At 31.4% G+C, this 4,894-nt stretch overlaps 1 long non-coding RNA gene across 1 annotated transcript; it reads left to right on the top strand.

The window, feature by feature from the left end:
• The first annotated feature begins 204 nt into the window (after positions 1–204).
• LOC148788680 (uncharacterized) lies at positions 205–3,226 on the top strand. The gene is made up of 3 exons (XR_016064829.1): positions 205–328; positions 841–908; positions 1,618–3,226. It is a non-coding gene; the product is annotated as an uncharacterized LOC148788680 (long non-coding RNA).
• The last annotated feature ends 1,668 nt before the right edge of the window (positions 3,227–4,894 follow it).

The following is a 4,894-nucleotide window of genomic DNA, read 5'->3' as shown; positions in this document are numbered from 1 at the left end:
AAATTGGAGTTTGTTATAATATTTTGGGACAATTTATATTAATTAAGAAAATTAGGAAGGACGTAAATGATATTTTGAGAAAAATTTAATTAAATAAATAAAATAATAATAATATTATACATATAAAAATAATATGTATATATATACATATAGCAGGAGAGAGAGAGTTGAGAGTGGGAGGTGGGGGCCACCACCCCACCGCCTCACTCTTTCTTTCTTTTCTTTTTTTTGTTGATTGTACACATACATTCACACACACATGCACAATTACACACACAACACAATTCTAAATTGCAATTTCTTCCTTCGGCCGAACGAGAAAACAGAGGTATGAAATTATAATTATAATTTTATTTAATTTATATAATTATATTATTTAATTATTCTGTTTATTAAATATTATTTATATTGAGTGATGTACCATTTAATCGGAATATTTTACGAGTTTGGCTATTTAGAATAGTGTCAAATTAAATATAAAATCGAATATAAAAATGATATCGTTGGTTAATTAGATTATTAAATTTATTATATTTGAATGTTGCTACAGCCAATTTATATAATTCCATCGGAATTGTTAACTAAATACGCAATTCTACGTGTTGTTATTTCATTAAATTATATAATAGCGAGAAATTGATAAGAAATATGTAGAAATATTCCGAAAATTATATTTAATAAATGATATATTAATAAAGAGGAAAAACGAAGATTTGTACTTCGATAGAAGTGGAATATTAAAGAATTAGTAGAAATTATACGAATAATATTTAATATTGTATTTAAAAGAAATTATGATATTCTCGATATATTAACTGTATGTGGTATAATTCATTATAGGATACGGGGGTAAAGTGAAAAGACCAAACCACTACCTATTGAATAGATAAAGGCGTTGTAAGGTCGAGGTAAGGAAATAATTAGTATTATCTATATATGTATCTTTAATTATGATTTTACTATTATGGTGACATGAATTTATCTGAAAGTATATGAGTGATGGATGATTTGATTTGATTGATGGTATTGTGTACGTGGAATGAGAAAATACGTTGAAATATTATGTTTGTTGTTTGATGTGTTGTGGATATCTGAAAATGAGAATATATGGATATACTGTTTTACGTTACTAGTTGCTTACAAGAATGGTGATATGTGAAAATGAGGGAGTGGTGGAAATTGAATATATTGTAGCGTGAATACCCCTTGATGTGTTGAAAAGCCTATAAGGCGAAATTAAATGAAAAGAGCTTTGATGTGATATGAGAAAGAAATGAAATCAAAAGAGCTTTGATGCGATATGAAAAAGATGTGATGTGAAAAGAGCTATGATGCGAAATGAGATTGATGAGCTGGCTGTCAAGGGGATTCACTTAAATTTATCTAACGGTGAGATTGGGTTGACGGGAAAAACACGATATCACCTTCTGGTAAGCAAACTAGGAAAAAGAAAGTTTAATTGATTATTTTATTGTGAGATAGCTATGTGGTATACTATAATTGATTATGTTGGAATTAAATTGACTGTAACCCATGCATGTTGCCTACTTGTCCTGTTTGGATTGTGTTTGATATACAAATATAGATAGGGCTGATTATTTACTTACTGAGTGGCAGGCTCATCCCTCTGTTGACATTTTCTTTCCGGAGTAGACTTTGAGGTGTCTGATTGTTGAAGATTAGGTCTACGCGCTATACTCAGGCAGGTCGGGCCAGTGTGTTGTTTTCTCCTCGTTGTTAGTTAGAGTACAAATCATATTTTGTTGTATAGAGGGAACGTAAGCATGGAGATTACTTGTGGTGTTTGATATGTATATATATAATGTTGTGGGTTGATAATACCTATTATAACATGTTGGGATTATGTATGCAAATTGATTAGATGATTATGTACAAATGTATATATATGAACACAGGGATTACTATAAGTATGACGCTTAGGGTAGATATAGCTCTTGTAGCGAAGGGGGTGCTACAAACACATAGTTGCCCTATCAACCACTGAAGCGGAATACATTGTGACAACCGAAGCTTTCAAAGAAGCCATCTGGCTTGATGGTCTTATTAAGGAAATTGGGTTTTCAAAAGAAAAATTGGTGATTTTTTCTGACAGTCAGTCCTCTCTACAGCTCTGCAAGAACCCAGTCTTTCATGATCGCACGAAGCATATTGATGTGAGATTTCATTTAATCCGTGACATCGTGGATAAGGAAATTATAAAACTAGAGAAGATCAAAACTGAGGATAACCCCGCTGATATGGGAACCAAAAGCCTCTCGGTGGAAAATTTCACTACGTGTTTAAAAATTTTAAGATTAGTTCCTGACTAACTTGTCTTTCTGTCATAGCTGTTTTTTGCAGGTACAAGCATGGAGGGTCTGTGTTTTTTGCTGTGATGAGACTGCCAGATCCAAAGGCACTCCTAAGGATCATTGGTCCAAGGTGGAGTATGTAATAAAAATATGACCCAATGACCAATTGGTAGGGCCATATGGACGGAGGCCCAAACCCACTTGGATGCCCACCTAGTCTACCCGACCCACTACCCGGTAACCCGACCCATGTCTTTCTCTCTTATATTTCTGCAGCCCTAACTTAATCCCTCATTTCTCTCCCTCTTTGCGCCGACAATCAGTAGTCTCTCTTCTCCCTCATTTGTTCCATTCCAAGTCATGGATTCTTCTTTCTATCTTCACCATCTACAATGGTGGTGGTTTTCCTTAGCCAAGTTAATGCTAAAGGGAGCCACCCTAGACTTCCCTTTTACGGTTTCCTTCGTACCTATAAAAGGGCGTCTTTCTTCTCGGTCCAAAGGCAGAAATAATACACCCTCTCCTTCACTCATACAACTGTTCTCTGTGAACTCCTAGTGTGGGTCTCTGTGACCGATTTCTGATACTAGATCTCTGTGATCCGTGAGTAAGGGTATTTCGTGGAGTAACCGTGGGTTTGGCCAAACATTTGAGGTGTCTTGGTGACTGATTGAAAACGAGAAAGTTTCAGTGGTGGATCTGGTAACGTCCTGAGCCGTTTCTCAAAATCAAATTTGTTCTTTATTTTGATTTGTTATTTACTTCCAGTACATTCTTATATTTTATAATCTGGTCTGTATTAAGGAGTTGAGTACTCCATATAATTTTTGTAATAGTTGACTAAAATTCTTCTGAAAGAGGTATCACTGAGGGTATTCTCCCTACACTCTCAACATATTTAAGGATTGTGCCTATCCCGTTCCTCCTTTTTGAGTTAGTTTGCAACAACTTTCGATCCACGTGGCTTTCTAGCTAGGGAACAACCTGTGTCTTTATCCACGTTCGGGCTTTAGCCGTGCAAGGACATTGATGGGCTTTTCACGAGAAGATTAGACTGAGGCTCTTTCTGCCGTTTGGGTCGCTATGGGCATTAAATTTACAAAATACATGTCTTGTTATTTCAATGTTAACCAAAAAAAAAAAAAAAATGCATTTATAATGTGAATGTAGGAAAAATATGTGCAGTGTAATTGTATAAAAACCCCCCTAAGCATATAGAATTCGACCAAAATTTGATGTTGGTGTTATATTTTCATAAATTTGCATAAAAGATCAACATACACATAGGAAGTCGTGAAAATTAAATGCTTATCAGCAACTGAAAATATTATAATTACACTCATCTTTGGCGAAGTTTGATTTATTTATATATAGGCCTCATATGATTTGATAATTATATTTAGTATCTCTGAGACTTGCTTTAATCTAACAAATTACGCCAATCAAAATTCACTAGATCTATTGATGTTAACAAAAACACTGAATATAATCGATATTTACCCTTGATTGAATTGATATTGACTTATTGTCAGGTAAAGAAATTTTTTATGACTAAACTACCCTCATAACAGTAAAGTTCACCTTCTCACATGCATCAACGGCATGAAGATGTTTATGGGTAATTTGGTCATAAAAAGATTTATTTAACCTACAGTAAATCAGTAATAAATCAATTAAGGGTAAAATATAAATTTTTATCTAATTTTTTTATTAATATTATCAAGTTTTGTGAATTTTAACTAAAGAAAGGATAATTATCCCCAATTTATAACATGTTTGAAATATTCTATTGCTTTGGTAAAGAAATATTTGCAGAAAGCAACATTCAACCCATGTTTATGTAACAGACAAGAAGCCCAACCTTCTTTAGTTTCCAGTGTCACTGAAAAGCCCCAGTTGAGGCAAAAAAGCAGCTGCAAGTACACGCGGAACACACAAAGTGTAGTGTCTAAGCAAATATAAATTTATATCCTATTAAATAATTTAGTATTTTCGATACAAAGAGATGTAATTTTATACATAAAAAAATAAGAATATAAATTATTGATTTGACATCCGCTCTATCTTTTGGTAATAAAAATTGAGCTATAAACAAAATAAAAATTTAATATTTTAATTTTAAAAATTTAACATAATTTATACTTGGTAATGGTTAAATTTAAATTTATAACTTAAAAACTATTTTATATTTTATATTTAAGAAGAGTAAATTACATACAGATTCAATAATAATGATAAATTATTTACATAAATCACCTCCGGCTTTTGAATAAAATATAAATTTATATCCTATTAAATAATTTAGTATTTTCAATATAAAGAGGTGTAATTTTGTACATATAAAAAAATATAAATATTGATATCACATTCCCTTTATCTTTTCGTAATAAAAATTGAGCTGTATATAAAAATAAAAAATTAATATTTTAATTTTTTAAAAAATGTTAATTTTTTATTTTTATTTATAGCTAATTTTTTAGTATCAAACCAATATTCTTTTATTATGATAATTTAAATAACACAACTTTTTTTTATGTAAATACTAAATTATTAATTAATATATTAGGTTATAAGTTTAGGTT

Source organism: Sesamum indicum, linkage group LG3 (genome assembly GCF_026168435.1).
Source record: "Sesamum indicum cultivar Baizhima isolate 11 linkage group LG3, ASM2616843v1, whole genome shotgun sequence".
Lineage (NCBI taxonomy): Eukaryota > Viridiplantae > Streptophyta > Magnoliopsida > Lamiales > Pedaliaceae > Sesamum > Sesamum indicum.
This window is presented reverse-complemented; position numbering and strand designations above follow the sequence as displayed.